Here is a 19,632-nt window from a genome sequence, read left to right on the forward strand (position 1 = left end):
ATTTAAAAAAATAACAAAGAACCTTTGAAATCCACCTCATTTGCCACCAACTCAGGTAAATAGGACTCTAGTGTTACATATGGAGGACAGTACTGCAGGTATTTAGTATCCTTCTCCCCAAATGCAGCACTACTGGGACAACAATGCAAAAATTTAGATGGGGACTAGAGTTCACAGCCCTATTACCTTCCCAAAATTTAAAGCAAGTTGTAGCCTGTTGAGGCACTGAAACTATTAAGCTATGAATTACGACGTTTAAAATATTCAGAACAAATATCCCTGACTGATCTTTTCATGAGTTAATGTTTGATAATTGTTTAGCTATTCCAAGTTCTTTGTTTCTTCAGTGATATGTGCTACTCTAGTGATATAGCTATATGGACTTATAGATTTGCAGACTGCTTATAGATTTACTGACTGCAGTTTTTGGTACTCATATTGATTCTGAAGTTTGCTTTCCTTACGTTGCATTTAATATCTCATACACTGTATATTTCTACATGCTTGCTAATTCAAAGATGATAATCTTAGTCTATATCTCAGTAAATACCTTGTTTATACCTATGTATGCATGTATGTCTGCTATTCATATTTGTGTTATGTAAGATACTCATCGTTTTAAGTTTAAACATGTTTTAAAGAGTTAATGTACACTATACTTCAGAGACAATAGGAAGGAGTGTGATGTGCAGTGTTAATGTTCTGATCCAACTCAGACTGAGGTTAATTGTCAGGTACACACACACACACACACACACACACACACACACACACACACACACACACACACACACACACACACACACACACACACACACACACACACACACACACACACACACACACACACACACACACACACACACACACACACACACACACACACTCCACTCTAAGGCAAAAATACATGCAAACTCCACAGCTCACCACACACCACTCATAGACCGCACCTGTGTCTCACAGCCATTAAGGCCTAAACATTAACATAACATATTAGTCATAGTAGACTTCATTGTGATACACACACAGATGTGCTTCTTGCCTGGCTGGATAAAGAGAACGTCACTGTTAGTTGTTTGTCAGGTGCCAGAATCTATTATATCACACACACACTCAAGTCTCCCAACAACAGGTACTGTTATGACTCTGTCATAGTCTATGTTGGTGTGAATGACTTGAGATGTTCTTCCCTGGACTATATGAAGAGATAGATGATCAAGCTTACTGAATATGTGTCCCAGGCAGGTATGTCCCTAGCCTTAAGCAGCATTCTACTATCACCCAGAATGATGCCTCAATACAAACAGAAAATGATTGACTTTATCAATTGGCTTAGTTTCTGGTGTCATTCCAAGGGGATCCAGTACCTGACAGCCTGGGAAGACATGATCAACAGACCATAATATTTTGCCAGAGATAGCCTGCATCTGTCTCTCTTGGGCTTCTGGCTTCTGGAAAAGGCTCTTGACTTCCCATAGTGCCTTTTTAGGCAATGCCATGAGGTTAAAACTACCAACATGAAAATTTCATCAAAACTCAAATTAAAGGTCATGCTGCTAAATGCTAGGAGGTTAAACATGAAACTGCACTCATTGCAAGAATTCTTAACCCTGGAAGATACTAACATTTGTACAGTCACAGAAACCTGATTCAAAGCTGTGGAGAACACCCCAGCCATACCAGGTTACTCATCCGATCATACATTCAGACGCCCAAAACAAAAAAAAAAAATATATATATATATATATATATATATATATATATATATATATATATATATATATATTATTCATCTGCTCTTACTGTAATTGCCTTAGTTGCTCTTCTGCATGCTATCTGTTCAGTTGCTCATAGTCTGCACTTATTACTGTTTGTTAGTAGCCTTCTAATTTACTGCCTTCTGCACTTGCTTTTTAGTCATTTGTTAATTTAACTGCACTTATTTGAACTGTATTTGCCATAGTGTTGCTACATGCTCAGGTGTGCTGGCCTGCACTACAATTTGAATTGTATTTACTGCTGTTTTAGCTGCTTTTCTGTTACAAAAAAAATTCTAAGCTTGTTTCCTACCTTTCCTGTAACTAGTCAAGTCCAGATACAGACTTGCTGTATCCAGGACTGTTGGTAAGCTTTTGAGCATCCCAAGCCTTTCTGTGCTGGAGGGAAGCCTTCTAGCTTATCAGTGGGAGTGGTAAGCACTAGGTAGCCTATCTAACATGGGAAGAGTGGGTTTTGGCACTGAAATTGTAGTTTATTGGCCGTTTGGCAGTTTTTCAATCTCCTTCTACTTTCTGGTTAAAAGCCCATTTTGCATTTGGTCCCCGCCTTTCCTATAACTAGTGTAATCCAGGTGCAGCTTTGCTATATCCAGGACTGTTGGCAAGCTTCTGAGCCCCCCAAGACTTTCTGTGTTGAAGAGAAGCCTTCTAGCTTATCTGTGGGAGTGGTAAGCACTAAGTAACCTATCTACCACAGGAGGTTTGGTTTCTGGCCCAGAAATTGTAGTTTATTGGCTGTTTGGGAAGCTTTTCCATCACTTTCAACCTTCTGATTTAAAAGCCTGTGTTTGCGCTTGTTTTCTGCCTTTCCTGTTACTAGTCCAGTCCAGGAACAGATTTGCTGTATCAAGGACTCTTTGTATTTTTCTGAGCCCCCCAAGCCTTTCCGTGTTGGAGGGAAGCCTTCTAGCTTATTAGTGGGAGTGGTAAGCATCAGGTAGCCTATCTATCACAAGAGGAGTGGTCCCTGGCCCAGAAATTGTAGCTATTGGCCATTTGGGCAGTTTTTTTCCCATCTCTTTCAACATTCTGGTTTAAAAGCTGCACATGTGCTTGTTTCCTACCTTTCCTGTAACTAGCTTAGTCCAGATATAGAGTTGCTGTATCCAGGACTGTTGGTAAGCTTCTGAGCTCCACAAGACTTTCTGTGTTGGAGGAAAGCCTTCTAGCTTATCAGTGGGAGTTGTAAGCACTAGGTAGCCTGTCTACCATGAGAGGAGAGGATCTTGGCCCAGAAATTGTAGTTTATTGACCATTTGGACAGTTTGTCCATCTCTTTCAACTTTCTGGTTTAAAAGACCACATCTGCGCTTGTTTCCCATCTTTCCTGTAACTGACCTACTGGGTAGCACTAAAAAGCCTTAAACTGATACAAACCTTCCAGCTTAGGAGAGCGACTTTGGAGTGATTAAGTATCAGTTTAATGTACTTTCTTGCTGTACTTAACTGTTTTCTGCCTAAACGCAGATTTTCATGTGTTTATTGTGATTTAAAAGCTTGTTTTTTTCACATATTGTACTTATTTGACTGTCTGTACTTTTAAAAAGTTGTTTTTTGTTTAAATAATTTGTTTTACTGTTGTAGGCTACACACTAAAGTGTGATAGCCTTTTCTGATCGTTTGTAGTCGTTTAAAGCTGTTTTAAATGTATTTTTTACTGTTTTTGCCTTATCTTTTCAAAAAAACAAAAAAACAAAAAAATTCCTTGTTTCCCACCTTTCTAAGCTAGTATAGTCCAGTTTTCAGGCTAGTGCTGAATTCAGGGCTGTGATACTAGTTTCTGAGTTGCCCATACCTTACTTGGATATAAGGAAGTTTCTCTGTTCACCTGTGAGAGAGGGGAGTTTTGAGCAACCTATCTGTCCCTGGAGGAGTAGTTCCAGACCAGAAGTTAGTAGTCTATTGGCCATTTTGGCCTAATTTCTATCTCTTTCATTTCCCTACTATAAAAAATGCATTTGCACGGTTTTGCACACCGTGTAGTGCCAGTTAGCTACAGTTGAATTATTCCCGGCTCCTCAAAGCCTCCTCTTCAGTTTTTCCCTTGAAACTAGTCTAACTCTCAACCTAAGCAGTCAAAAAGCATCTTACAGCCCAGCACTTGCTCAGACCTAATAGCAAGCACTAATATATCCTGACACTGATTGCTCAGCAGGGCAAGGCTCTTTATTCACCCCTCATCAACCAAGCGACTAAGCAGCTCACCCTACTATTCAGGCATGACCAAAGGGAAACTTTAAATGCACTCTCCAGTCCAGCTGGTGAATCTGGGTATCCTGAGGCAATGTTACAACTGCCTCATGTACAAAGACAACCCTCTCCTCCTACCACAAAACACTAACGTATGTGAGAGATGCAATTATACATCCAAACTGGAAGCTATGCTGTCTCCTCCAAGACTGGAACAGACAGTCAAGAGGAGAAGGTTAACACTTGCACCACAACTCCAGCCGCACAAAGACCTACTAAAACAGCACTAGCAAAAAATACACATAAATACACAAAATCATACTTAGAGGCTCTAAATAAAAACCTGCAAAAGCATCAGAGACCACCAAAGCAGACACCCAAACAACCTGCACTTCCCGTCACAAACCAGACAACACATAAAACACAAAATCAGTGTGCCGTACAATCACAGCCCTTATGGTGAAATAACAAACCTAACACACTAGTAATAGGTGACTCTATAGTCAGGCACACTGACATCCCACTCACTAGACTGGATAAGCAGAAGGTTACTGTTAGCTGCCTGTTGGGAGCCAGAATCTGCCACATAACACAAGCACTCAGGTCACTCCAGAACAAGTACAAATATGACTCTGTTATTGTTCATGTTGGTGTGAATGACCTGAGATGTACCTCCCTGGACTACATGAAAAGAGACATGGAAGAGCTCTCTGATCATGTAGCCCAGGCTGGTATGACCCTGACCCTGAGTAGCATCCTGCCCTCACCAAGAATAATACCTCAGTATAAAGAAAAAATTATTAATTTCAACAATTGGCTAAACTTCTGGTGTCATTCAAAGGGGATCCAGTGTCTGTCAGCCTGGGACGACATGCTCGACAAGCAGTATTGCTTCTCAAGAGACGGTTGCACCTGTCACCCCTAGGCTTTTAAATACTGGCCAAGACTCTTTCTGCACCCATAGTGCCATTTTTAGGCAAGGCTCAAAGTGAAACCCACCTCCGTAAACAGCACAATTAACAAAAACTGAGGGTTATGTTACTCAACACCAGGATTTTATATCTTAAAATGCATGCACTCAAAGCACTCCTCAGTATGGAGAACATTGACATCTGTGCAGTAACCCCAGCACTCCCACTTACAACTCATACCACATGTTTCGGCCACAGAACACAGACCGAAACACAAAAGGAGGGGGTGTATCCATAATCATTAAGGATACCTACACCTCCAGGTTAGTGGCGCAGCATGATACCTCTGAGATCATCCATGTGCAACTAACATCGGGCAAATCTGCAATGCAAATTGTGGCCTGCTACAGATCACCTTCCATGACCCAGGACCACCACCCCACCTTTCTGGAGAAACATGAAGGTCCTACCAAACACCCTGATATTGGGCGATTTCAATTACCCTACCATTCACTGGGAAAACTGCTCAAGTACAAATTCCCAGGCCCAGCGCTTCCTGGAATTCATCAACTCAAATGCCCTGGATCAGCTGGTAAACTCCCCTACCAGAGGTGAAAACATATTGGACTTGGTCATCCCCAACATGGGTGACAGGTGTTCCACACCGGAGGTCAACCCTTCACTGGTTAGATCAGACCATAAACTAATCACTCTGGATGTCCACACCCCACCACCACCCCCAACTAAGGAAACCACAGTAAAAAACTTTTCTAAAGCAAACTTCACCTTACTTAAGACAGAGGTGGTAAGTTTCACAGCCCCCACACTAAAGGATAACACTGCTCAAGATGCAGAAACCTTTACAAATGCACTCTATGAGCACCTACAAGGATGCATGGATCATGTCATCCCTAGCAAAACCAAGACTCACTCTTCTAAGAGAAGGAAACCAGTTTGGTGGACCCCTGCAATAAACAGGCTATACAATAGAAGGAGGAAACTAGTTCAGATAAAAAGCAAATCCCAAGAAGGAAAGACATCCCTGATCAGTATCAGTAGGAAACTGAGGTCCCTCATGAAATCATACAAGGCTAACTTTGAAAGAAAAATAGCCAAGGTTTCAAAAGATAACCACAAAGCCTTCTTTAGCTATGTTAAGAATCTAAGTGGCAACAAACAGATTTACACTGAACTAGTGCAAAATAGTACAAAATATACTGAACCTACTGATATTGCCAACATCCTGGCAGATAGATTCAGTGCAAACTTTACCCCCCTCTCACCTCCAAAAGGGCCCACAACAATACCGGAAAAGTGTAGTGTCCCAAAAATCACAGATGCACAGGTGAAAACAGCCCTTTCAAAAGCCAAAATCACAGTGTCAATGGGACCAGATGGTGTCCAAGGCTGCGTCTTGCATGAACTACAGAACAAATTAACCCCCCACCTAAACACACTGTTCAACCTCAGCCTCTCCACAGGCTACATGCCCATAGAATGGTGCACAGCAATGGGTATTCCTCTCCACAAAGGAGGGTCCACAACTGACCCTGGTAACTATTGCCCCATAAGCCTGACTAGCCTGGTCTACAAGGCTATGGAGTGCATCATCATGGAACTCATTAACAAAGACATTGGGACCCTCCAAACAATTGATCCAACCCAGTTCAGCTTTGTTAAGGGCAGATCATGTCTACTAAACCTGGTTAACTTCTTTGAGACACCAAGGCCATAGATGAGGGAAAGGTGGTTCACACAGCCTACCTTGACCTTGCCAAGGCTTTTGACACTATTTCCCACTCAGGTATTATAGAAAAACTCACCAGCCTGAACATAAACCCCTACATCACGAGATGGGTTGCCAGCTGGCTTACAGACAGAACTCATATGGTAAGAATAGCGGGCTCCAGGTCCGTCTCTAAACCAGTCACAAGTAGTGTCCTGCAAGGCTCAGTCCTGGGACCCCTACTGTTCGGCGTATACTTCTCAGAAGTACAGGCAAACACAGGAGGACTATGGCTAACCAAGTTCGCCGATGACTGCAAACTGGGAGCCATAATTAAGTCTCTGACTGACACGGACATCCTTCAAAAGGGTCTTATTGAGATGGACACCTGGTGTCCAAAGTCATGGCCTCAAGCTAAATGCCAAAAAATGCATAGTCATCCCATATGGGAAAAACAAAACACCCATGAATTACCACATAGGTGGCAGCCCCCTTTATACAGAAGAGGTAATAAGAGATCTGGGTACCTAGGTAGATAGCAATCTATCCTTTGACAATGATATTGCCAAAGTAGTTAGGAAATCCTTCTATGTGGCCCATATAAATACTAAAGGGTTCACATCTAGAAATAAAGAGGTCATAGTGCCCTTCTACTTGTCACTCATTAGACCCATCATAGAGTACACTGCCCCATTTGGGATGTACCTCACAAGACACTTCCAACAGCTGGAAAGACCATGAATTTACCTCACCAAGAGGATTACTGGTCTCAAACATATGCCTTATGCAGCCCGACTGAAAAAACTCTGGCTGTACTCAGAGGCATATCGCTTACTCAGAGGTGATCTCTGCCTGACTTACAAAGCCATGTCCAACTCAGAATTGATGGACATGCTCCACCTAAAGAAATCCAAGTCACTGTGAGCCACACACTCTAGTGAGCTAAACCTCACCACAACAATAAATAGAACATGCTGGAGGGATAGATTCCTGTCACAGAGACTCCCCATGCTTTGGAACAAAATTCCAAATTACATCAGGCAGACCCCCTCACTAACACTCTTCAAGAGAAACCTTGACAAGTGGATGGGTAACAGAAAATACACCCTTGGGATCACTTCATTGGCTCTGCTTGACAGAGGATCAGTTAATTAATCAATGGGGTGGCAAAAGCTGACACACTCTGGCTAGGATTATAAATGCCCTCGGGCAGATAGCTTAGTACCTACCTATCAATCTATGAACCTATGAACAGTGGGCAGCAAAGCAAACAGAGGTGGAGTTTCAATATATATTAAAGACATACACACCTCCAGGCTGGTCAAAAACATGACGTACAGGAGACACTCCAGGTGCAGTCAACCGTTAAGAAGACCCCTATTCAAATAATAGCTAGCTGCAGGCTCCCAACTTAGACTCAAGATGCCCACTCCACCTATCTGGACCTATTCAAATCTATCAAGATTCAATCCTTTACCCTGATCCTGGGTGACTTTAACTATCCAACCATAGATTAGAAGAACTACTCATGCCAAAATACAAATGCCCAGAGATTGTTTGATTTTGTCAATGCAAATGCCTTGGACCAGCTGGTCGACACCCTTACAAGAGGTTATAATATCTTGGACTTTGTATTAACCAACACGAGTAACCACTGCAGCATCCCTACGGTGTCATCCTCCCTGGTAAGATCGGATTCCAAAGCAGTCATTTTCAAAGTCACCATCTTCCCCGAACCCCCCCTTGCTAGGGTCAAACAAAAAAAAAATTCTCCAAAGCTGATTACAACCTCCTGAGGAAAGATATAAACAGCTTCACAGTCCCCTCACCTTCTGTAGGAACTGGCACAAATTTCAAAACCTATACAAAGTACTATACAACCATTTATATAGCTGCATGGAATCAGGAATACCCAGCAGAACAAAACCATTTACTCAAGGTAGAGTAAACATGTCTTGTGGACATCTGCAATAAATAAACTCTATAATAAAAGAAAACATTGTTGTCCAGGACCAAAAAGGAGCATGTGCTTAATTGGAAGTAATCTCTCCTTAGCCTGAACAAGCAAATAAGAGCACTAGTGAAATCCTTCAAAGCAAAGTTCAAGTTCAAACTGGACACATTTACTAAAGACAATCATAAGGCTTCTTCACATATGTCCACAGTCTCAAAGGTAGCACTCAGATCTGCTCAGAACCGGTGGTCAAGGACACCACATACACAAATGCTGTAGATATAGCCAACCTGCTGGCAGACCCTCTGTCCCCCCATCAGTAAATCAGGACATCCCCAGCACCTGTCCTCTCTCCTTATCTCTAGGAAGCAAGTCATTACTGCCCTCTCAATGGGAAAAAATACAGCCTCCATGGGACCCGAAAACATCTGAAGCTGCATCCTTCATGATCTCAGGCAGGAACTTGCAGCACCATTAGGCACCCTATTCAACCAAAGCCTGAGTACTTGCTTTGTCTCAGCCATGCATTGGACAGCTTCTGTCATCCCTTTACACAAAGGTGGAGTGTCCACTGATCCAGGAAATTATAGACCTATCAACCCAACTATCCTGATCTCAAGGCCATTGAACAAATTATCATGGACCTCATTAACAAGGACATTTGCAAACTCCAAACACTCAATCCCACATAGTTTGATTTCATCAAGGGGAGGTCATGCCTGTTAAGTTTGGTCGACTTCCTTAAGACAGTCACCAAAGCCATGGACAAGGGGAAGATGGTGCACACCACCTATCTTGACCTGGCCAAAGCCTTTGATACTATTCCCCACTCGGGTATAACAGATAAACTCTCTCAACTAGGCATTGATTTATATGTTACCAGATCAGTAGCAAACTGGCTCACTGATAGAACCCACCTAATAAAAATAGAGTAAGCCACCTCAAGCAGTAGATCTGTGATGAGTGGCGTACCCCAGGGATCAGTCTTGGGGCCTCTGGGGTTTGGGATATACTTTTCTGAGGTGCAGGCCAAAATCAGTGAGCTATAGCCGACCAAGTTTGCAGATGACTGCAAGCAGGGCACTGTCATCAATTCTCCTAGTGATGTTGACATCCTCCAAGAGAGTCTCACCCAAACAAATGACTGGTGCCAGAAGCATGGCCTCAAACTAAATGCCAAAAAATGCATCATCATCCCATTTGGGGAGAGGGACATCCCCACAGATTATCAAATTAATAACAAGGTCTTAGGCATGCAATCAGTCATGAGGGACTTGGACACCCAGGTTGATAGAAACCTGACTTTTGATGACCATATTGCCTCTGTTGTACAGAAAGCTTTCTACATGGCCCATCTCAATAAGGAAGGTATCTCATCCAGGGACAAGAAGGTCATGACATCCCTGTATTCTTCCCTTATAAGGCCCATTATTGAGTACACCTCAGCTTTTGGCATGTACCTCACAAAGCACATGCAGCAGCTGGAGAGACCACAGAGGCTCCTTACCAGGAAAATTCAGGGACTCAAAAATCTGCCCTACACATATATGCTAAAAGTCCTGTCCCTCTACTCAGTCTCATACAGACTCCTCAGAGGTGACCTCTGCCTGGCATACAAAGCAATCTCAGACCCTGCCTTGATGTGACTGCTGCATATCTCCAAGCCTAGCTCCACTTGGGTAGCCTGCACACGTGACCTCAACCTGGTCTGTCGCATTAATAGGATTTGTTAGTGGGACAGATTTGTGTCCCAGAGACTCCCCCTTCTGTGGAATAGACTCACTCTCCACAACAATTATCCCTTTTTAAGCACAACTTGGATAACTGGATGGGGAACAGAAAATACACCCCTGGGATTCCACCTGTGTTTTTGCTGGGCCAGGACATCAGGTGCTGACTTGTCAGAACATGGGCTAAATTCTTGACTAGGCTTCTAAGGGCCTCAAGGCCAGTAGCCTAGTAACTTCCTACGATCCTATGATTCTATATACTGTCAGACTCACGCTCCAATCAGTAATCTGAGAATAGGAAATGGGCACTTAAAACATGTCTCTTTTTCTCAATGTATGTGAATCATTTTACCACACTGTAGCAGGTAAGTGTGGACACACCTTTAGGGAAATAGATGCCATACTTTCCAAAGGACTTAACTGAACTGTATCTCAAGTTTTATTATCAGCACCTTATATTAAATTTGAAAGTTGTATAACCGGTATTATATAAAGTATTTCAAGATTTTTGTATGAATTGCATAAGCCTTGCTGGATTCAAGCCAAAGAACTATAGAACTGTTTCAATGGTTTTGAAGGTCAGATTTGCAATAATACATGACAAATGCATTTCAAGTAATTCACACCTTTAGTAAACATCCCTTTTGTTTCTTTACTTTTGAGATGAGGGATCAGTTGTATTGTTTTAAGTTTAGCATATGAAGTGATAAAAAAAATAATAATAATAACAATAAGAAGAAGAACAGTAAAAATAATAACTAGACAACCATGGATGAGTGCATTTAAAATATTTTTATCTCCGAAACAGAACAGATTGTGGAAAATAATTTACTGGTCCCTGATGCTTAGGCAAACAAAGTGGCTGTAAGGCCATGGGATTAAGGAATAAATTCTCCAAGGTACTAGACTCTGTCATTGTCCTCTTTTTTCATTGTCTCTCTCTCTCTCTCTCTCTCGCTCTCTCTGTCTCTCTCAGTCATCCTCTACCTCTGTTATTCCTCACTATCTATTATGGGAAGAAAACATGATTCATTCTTAACATTACGTCAGTGCTTTATCAATTTGTCGTGTGGATTTTCAATTCACTACCCGAATAGAACTGAGACAGAGTGAGTCATAAGATAAAAAGCAAGTATTTATGTATTGATTTATTTATTTTTTTTACTTCTAGAGTCCTAACAAAAGAAAATTTTCATCCCAGCAGCCTAATAGTAATACATCTGCTCTCATGATACCTCTTTGGCAGCAAATGATATTTTTATGGTTATTTCTGACCAAGTACAATGAAAAGACAAAAGAGACAGCGAGTTGTATACTGTACTATAAACACTTCAATGTATGTAAGAAAGGTGGCTCAGTCAATATTTAGAGTACCTGGTTACAAAACTCATTTCCTGTTGTTAAAAGTCAACAAAACTACAATACATAACCGAGCTGCACATCTTTTTTCTATATAAAGTTTGTATTAGATTTTTTTATCAAACTTTAATTGGAATGGCACAATGGCAATCAGTTTGGGTCTTCATTCGAGTGCCTTATTTGCAGAATCTACCATATCCCCACTGTATCTATATAGGATTTTCTGGGTCATTTGTGTTTTTTTTTTCCTTTTCCCAAAGCCTAATAATTTCCTGTTGTTGTCTGTGCTGTATATCAGTATATGTGTGTGTGTGTGTGTGTGTGTGTGTGTGTGTGTGTGTGTGTGTGTGTGTGTGTATATACGTGTGCACACATCCATGTGCATATATGCTCAAGTAAGTGTGTGTGTGTGTGTGTGTGTGTGTGTGTGTGTGTGTGTGTGTGTGTGTGTGTGTATGTACGTGTTCACATGCATTTGCATATATGCTCAAGTGTGTGTGTGTGTGTGTGTGTGTGTGTGTGTGTGTGTGTGTGTGTGTGTGTGTGTGTGTGTGTGCACGCGCGTGTGTGTGTACATCCTTCTAGTTCACAGGTAATTAGTGAAAGAATGAATGAACATGTATGATTGAAAAAGCTTTTAATGTAAGCTGAGCTAAATATTTGGATGACAATTGTGTGCAGTAGTGGTACCAGCTATCATTTTTAACAGATATGGACATTTTGTTGAAAATCTTTGAAATGACCAGTGGTATAAAAAGAAGAACCAAAATTAGCAAACAAGCTTTATGAATGTTTTTGTTTTGACAGCGTTGCCAAACTTGCATTACCCACCTGTACTCGCATCACCCCATAAGGCACTTTTATTTTTGCTGCATCATGCCATGTCAGTTTGGCAGAAGGAAGAGACATTTTGAGTTCTCTTCACTTTTCCAGCCCCAGATTCTACAAGTGTGATTTACAAATTGCTGTAAGTTCATAAGTTCATAGGAGATTACCCGGCTAAGGCTTAAGAGCCCTTACAAGCCAAGCCAAAATAACCCAATTTTACACAATATATGGTCCCTTGAGGCAGGAGGATGGCATGGGCTTGTGCCTATGCCATGAGTATCTTACAGCTTGCTCTTGTCCATAGGGGACATAGGCACTACCCCAGGTGTGAATGTACAATTCCACATCCATTGATCCAAATTACATTTGTACATGGCCAGGAAAAGGCTCTATTCAACATGAATAGGAAGCCTGTTCCAAAGAAGGGGCAATCTCTAAGACACATATCTGTCTCTCCAGCATATTTTGTTTGAGTTGTTGGCTAAGTTTAGATCCAGACATTAGGTGACCCTTGGGCTGTTTGACTTGCAAATGTGTAGCAGCTCCATCAGGGCTAGATTTGTCACTGCCTTGTAGGTCAGGCATAGGTCACCCTTAATAGTTGGCAAGAGACAGAGTAAAGGAATAGAGGTTTTAGCCTATCCACTTAGGACATTAGGACATATTGCTTACCCTGTATTTTCTTTGTGAGGAACCGATGATGCCAATCCAGCTGCTGTAAATGACTAGCCAAGTACATACAAATGGTGCATTGCAATTGATTATTGGTCTAAAGAGAGTTGAGTATAGCTGGACTATAATTTCCTTGGATCTGGATGCCATACCTTTACTTATAAGTTGCGCCACATGGAAGGACTTCCTCACCACTGTGGGCACATAGCAGTCAATGTTCAGGATACTATTTATCTGTGTCTAAATCTCTCACCTTTGAGTCTACTTTTAGGGGGTGCGCTATTGATGCTGTAATTTGCAGGGGTATTTGACTTTCCAAAGATTATGATAATGCATGTTTTGCATTTAGTTTTAGGCCATGGTTCTGGCACCAATCATCTGTCTGATCTAGACCCACCTACAGGATATCTACATCATTGGGGATTCAATGACTGTCCCCAGCTTGCAGTCATCAGCAAACTTTGTCATCCAGAGACCTTTCATATTAACCTTAACTTCAGAGAAGTATATTTCAAATGAGTGGTCCCAGCATTGAGCCCTGTGGCACATCACTAGTAATGGGCCTCTTGCTGGATCTAGATTCAACCACTTTAACCACGTGTCTTGTCTATGAACCAATTGTCTATTCTTCTGGTTGCATTGGGATTTATGCTTGCTTTTGTGAGTTTATTTATAATACATGAATGGAGAATTGTGTCAAATGCCTTGGTTAGGTCAAGGTATGCAGTATGCAGTATGTATTGTTTTACCATCATTCATGGCCTTAGTAACTTTCTCAAAGAAATCTAACAGACTCAGTAGGCATGACCTGCCCTGACAAAGCTGAATTTGTCTTGGACCAGTATTTGGAGGTGTCCTATGTCATTATTTATCAGCTCCATGATTATTCTTTCCATGGCGTTACATATAAGCCTAGTCAAACTTATGGGGCTGTAATTTCCTGGGTCAGTAGATGGTCCCCATTTATAGATTCATTGGTTCATAGAATAGTACTAAGCTAACTGCCCTTGCAAGCCTTTTTAAGCCTAGCCAATTATCCCTTGTGAGACTCAAACCCTGCACTTTGTGCTTGTAAGGCACACACCTTAACCATTAGGCCACCCTCCCAACCTGCACAGGGATGACTGCTGCTGTCATCCATTCTATCAGGACAAAGCCAGTCCAGAGGCTGTGGTTAAATAGAGATCCTAATGGGCCTGATAAGTCCAGATTTAAGCTGTTTAAGAGGCAACCCGGTCTATCATCAGGCCCCATTGAAGCCATGTTTTTAGCTTGAGAGAGCACAGTGGCAACCTGTTCTTGGTGATAATTGGCAGTGGAGTGGTTCATATGAGATTACTATGCTAATGGCTCAAGAACCCTAACCAGTTTTACCATGATTTCACCACAATTTCTATCCCTAGGGGAAAGATAACAAGGGTCAGCCAGCAGAGTTTTGACAATTTTTACAAACTGTCTCTGTCCATAAGGGACATGGGTGTCAATTCAAGAGTGAATTTGTGATTTCCCATCCATCTGTCCAGATTGCACTTGAAGTCGGTCAGGGAAGGACTCTGCTTCACATGAATAGGAAGCATGTACCAGAGGAGAGGCAATCTTTGGGACACATATCTGTCCCTCCATAATGATCTATTCATGTCACAGATCAGGTTTAGATCTTTGGAGTGGGTAACCTTCATGTAGTCAGTTTACAGATATGTAACATTTCCATCAGGACTGGGTCAGAGACTGGCTCTTGATCAGGCACAGAACCCCCCCCCCCCAGTAATCAGTAGTAAGCTGAATACAGTGATAGGGCTTTTAATCGGTCTGAATATGCCATGTTGGTTATACCCTGTATTTTTTGGTGAGAAACCTCTGAAGATGCTCCACCTGTTGTTGGTGCCTAATGAGGTACATGCCAAAGGGTGCATTGTACTTGATTATTTGTCTGATGAGGGCAGAGCACAGTTGTACTATGACATTCTTATATATGGTTGTCGTAGCCTTATGTATAAGCTGAGCCACACAGAAGAATTTCCTCACCACTATGGGCACATGGTGGTCCAAATTCAGACTGCTGTCTATCTGAGTACTCAGATTTCTCACTACTGGGTCCACCCTAGGGGGGTATCAATATTGCAATTTGCTGGGGTATTTGATTTCCCAATGGGTTCTATTATGCACTTCTTCACATTTACTTTGAAGCCATGGCTCTGACACCAATCATTAGACTGCATCAGACTTTTCTGTAGGATATTAACATTGTTTGGGGAGTCAGTGATTGCCCACAACTTACATTCATCAACAAACTTGTTCAGCCAAAGGCCATCAACATTTCCCTTGATATCTGTGAAATATATCTGAAAGAGGAGTGAGCCCAGCACTGAGCCCTGTAAACTGCCCTCTTCCTGAATGTGGATTCCCCCACTCTAACAATATGTGTCCTACTTGTGGGCCATTTGAAAATCCATCTCATGACGCAGAGGTTTATGCCCAATTTTGTGAGTTTGTCTATAATACCTGAGTTCAGTATTGTGTCAAATGACTTGGCTAGGTCAAGGTAAGTAGTATGCGCTGTTTACCTTCATCCATGGCCGCAATGACCTTCTCAAAGAAGTCCACCAGACTGAGAAAGCAGGACCTGCCCTTGACAATGCCAGACTGAGCTGGGTTTACAGTCTGGAGATTTCCTATGTCATTGTTAATCAGGTCCATGAATATCCTTTTCATTGCCTTGCTTATGAGGGTAGTCAGACTTATGGGTTGGTAGTTTCCTGGGTCAGTTGATGAAGACCCTTGTGCAGAGGGATGACTGTTGCTGTCCTCCACTCTACTGGGAGAAAGCCGGTCTGGAGACTATGGTTAAATAGAGATACAAGTGGGTCTGCTAGGTCATGTCTCAAGCTTTTTAATAGGTGCCCTGGAATTCTGTGAGGGTCCATTGATGCCATGTTCTTGACTTCAGGAAGAACGTGACATCCTGTGATAAAAGGCAAAGGGATAGAAGGGGGTATTTCATGTGGAATGACCAGAGGTTTTGGTGGGTCATAATCTGAGCTGAATTTAACAGCCAGCAAGTTTGCTACTTCTTCTGGATGAGTATAAATAGTGCCATCTACAGCCAACTCAGCACATAGTTGAGTGTTTCCCTTAGATTTTGGACATAACTAAACTGATTTGTGGTTATTCTTTGCTTGGGAGGCTATTTTAGTCTTGTATTTAGCTTTTGAATACTTGAATAGTTCCCTGATTTGCCTGTTGAGACTAATGACAATTTTTTTTCTCTGTTGCGTACTCTCTCACTTACTTCTAGACTAGATTTTTTTCCCTTCTGTTGTATAGTCTATTTATGTCAGGGACTCACCTAGTTGACTTGATTTTCAGGCTAGGTCTGGGTTTAGTTGGGTTAGGTACTGCCATTTCTATGCAGTTTTTTAAGTGGTGGTACAGGGAATTTATGCATAGGCCTCCATGTTTTCAGGGTTAAAGTAAGTAGATGGTAATTTGCTTTAAAAATATATATTTAGGGTTTTAGAATTTGGTGGGGGTTCTACAGTTACTTTTATTTCCAAAGAGACTGATTTATGATATGATCTTACCAATGAGGAGGTTACATGGGGGGGGGGGGGATTTGAGCTCCTAGTGGGAGTACAGACCAGCTGTTCCACAACATTTGCTTTGACAAATTCCAGGAATCGCTGAGCCTGCATGTTAGTGGTCATGCATGTTTCCCAGTTTATGGAGGGGTAGTTAAAATCACCCATTAGCAGTGTGCTAGCTTGAATGGTAAGTGATTCTAGTAACTTCAGGTATGCAGAGTGGTTTTTCATAGTTCATATCTGAGGACCTATACCTAGCAAGGATATGGTGGATGATTTTATCCTATGGTCAGCTAGAGATGGAGTAGCTCAAGTGAGTCATCCTGCTTGACCAATCTAGAGGTGTGATTGTTTTTTATGTAAATGGAAACACCTCCTCCTTTCATTTTGTTTCCTTTTCAGAGAGTGGTCTGAATGTATGATAAGCATTGTCGTCTTGCACTTCTGGGGTGATTTCCACAGCCGTGAGCCATGTCTCGGTAACTGCGGAGACATCAGCATTCTCCAGAGTGAGCAGAGCTTCCAGGGAGTGCAGCTCCTTGTTAAGACTCCTATCATTGAGCAGTAGTACATCCAGCTTGGCATTACAAGAATTTGTTATGTTGATAAGTCTGTTGGTTTGGCACTTCCTAAAAAATGGCACTATGGGGGTGGCTAATGACTTGGGCAGTACTCAAAAGCCTAACAGTAAAAGGGGAAGACCATGTCTATCAAAGCAGTGTTGTCTGTCAGTCATGTTGTCACAGGATGACAAATAATGAATCCCTTTGGAATGACACCAGTAGCTAAGCCAATTATTGAAGTAAATCATTTTCTTTTTGTATTGTGGCATCATTCTTGGTGACAATAGAATGCTGCTCAAATCAAGGTTCATACCTGCCTGCAACACGTATTCAGAGAGGTCCATCATGTTTTTTTTTTTTTTTATATAGTCCAGAGAGGTACGTCTCAGGCCATTCATACCCACATGAAATATGAGTGACTTATACTGGTACTTGTGGTTGAGTGACTTGAGTGCCTGCATGATCTGGCAAATCCTGGCCCCTAATACGCAACCGACTGTTACTATCTCTTTATCCAACCTGGTGAGGGGGGCATCCATGTGTCTCATAATGGAGTCTCCTATGACCAATATGTTTGAATGTTTTGTGTTTTTCCTTAGGGGCTTGCTTGTGGAGACACTGTGATGTATTATTTTTATATGCAGCAGTTGGTGTTGACATGGCTTTGTTTTCAAGTGGTTTCTGAGTCAGAGTACAGGAGGCCTCTGAGGTTTTGGAAAGTTACTTGCAATACCTTTGCTTGTGTGGGATTATGTGTTGAGACCTTATGTAGTAAGGAAAATGATGTGCATATCCTGACAACCTGTGTGATGCCCCACCACCTCTTAGGTAGTAATTAAGGAGCCTAAATCCTTACCACTGGCACCTGTGGGGAACGTTCACTGGGAGGATAACAGGTACACACACAGTATCTCCAGATACAGCTCTCTGCATCAAGATCAAACAAGAACAATTTGTTTTAAGAGCACACAGGGAGCACAGTCAGTCAGGGGCTGGTTCTTCTCTGTTTCCCCCAGATACCCAATAAGACTCCCCACTGGCACAGCTATAGAGTTGAGTTCTTAGCCAAGGATCCAAGCCAAGTCCTCCATCACTCCTTCTGTTCAACCAGTGCTTCATGTCCCTTCCCAAGTAGCTGAACCACACTGTTTGAGATTTGATTTGCACACACATGTACACACACACACACACACACACACACACACACACACACCTGGGAAAGGTTGTCATAGGTTTACTAGATATGCCCCATTTTGCCCAGACTATAAAGTAGTTATCACTGCCACCAGAAACTCTTACCAGCGATTGGGGCGTGGCCAAGGATGAACACAGGATAGCAGCAGATTTCTTCAGCTCCACCAATTTCCTTACATTGACAGGAATTAATTACTTAAAAAATTAATTCTTTAAGTAATTTTCTTTCTAAATATGTTTGTTTTATATAGTTCTTGAACTATATCTAAAAAAGAAAGGAAATCTTAATAATATTCCTGTCAGAAATTACTTTGAAAATTTTCCTGTCAGTTTATCAGTCTGAAATGAGTTCCAGTAAGACAAATTCTCAAGACTCCAGCATCAAGAAAGAACTTCAGTCTCTGATAATTATAGTCCAGCAACTTACTGCTAAGATGGATAAAATGGATACTAAAATAGACACTTTCATAGAAAAAACTACAAAACAAATAGATTTGTTACATATGGACCTGCAACAACAGAAGATCCAGATGACAGGCATAGAAGAAGCTGTGAATGACATGGAAAATAAAATACAAGAACAGGAAATCAACATTGAGTTTCTGCTGAAACAAAATACACATTTACAAACAAAGCTGGATGACCTGGAAAATAGATCTAGGCTAATAACATTAGGATTTTGGACTGCCAGAAAATATTGAAGGTAACAATATTACTTTTTTAACAACATGGCTCCCTAAAACTTTAGATTTACCAGAAGCATTCTCTTTTGGTATCGAAGAGCACATAGATCTATAGCTAATACTAACTCTAACAAAAACTATCCTAGATCAGTTATAGTTAGATTTCTATCATCTTTGATAAAGAGATGGTTCTTAAATCTGCTTGGGCTAAAGCTCCTGTTAAGTTTAATGAGACAACTGTGCTTTGACAATGACTATTCTTCCATGGTAATTGCTAAAAGAAAAGTTTTTCTGCCACTAATAAGGGAGCTTAAAAAGCACAGTTTAAAACAAACCTTCTGTTTCCTGCCAAGCTTAAAATCTTCCTTCCTGATGGTCCTAAGGTCTTCGATGATTTAGACTCTGCTTTACTGTTTGTCAAAGAAAAAGGATTTTGGATAAAATAGAAGAAATGGAATGGGCT

Source organism: Protopterus annectens, chromosome 3.part1 (assembly GCF_019279795.1).
Source record: "Protopterus annectens isolate FY-2018-M chromosome 3.part1, PAN1.0, whole genome shotgun sequence".
NCBI lineage: Eukaryota > Metazoa > Chordata > Ceratodontiformes > Protopteridae > Protopterus > Protopterus annectens.